Source organism: Acyrthosiphon pisum, chromosome X (assembly GCF_005508785.2).
Source record: "Acyrthosiphon pisum isolate AL4f chromosome X, pea_aphid_22Mar2018_4r6ur, whole genome shotgun sequence".
Lineage (NCBI taxonomy): Eukaryota > Metazoa > Arthropoda > Insecta > Hemiptera > Aphididae > Acyrthosiphon > Acyrthosiphon pisum.
Window position 1 is genome coordinate 19,518,683 of NC_042493.1, and position 408 is coordinate 19,519,090.

A 408-nucleotide genomic window follows, 5' to 3' on the forward strand; every position below is an offset into this window, starting at 1 on the left:
AAGATATTTCCAGATGTTCATTGTTTATTGCATTTTTTAGACTGTTTTTCAAATATTTTAACGTTGAAAATTACCTTTCAAATGCAATTTTCAGAATGGGGAGGGTATAACAATGTATAATATAAAAACTAAACAAAATAATTTAGAAAATAATTACAGCGCATTCGGGTGTAGCGTCCTCTTAACGCCCTTAACCAGTAACTAGCATAACCACATCACATTTGCACGCAAAGATTTGTTTGGATTTACTACAGATATAATGTATGTAAATAACAATGACCAATGGTCCAATTACACAATGTTATGTATTATTAGTTATTGTTCAATTATTAGCCAATCAGGTAATACTATAGGTATATCCGTCAACGCTCTATAGATATATAACTTTCGACAAACACGGCTTCAAAA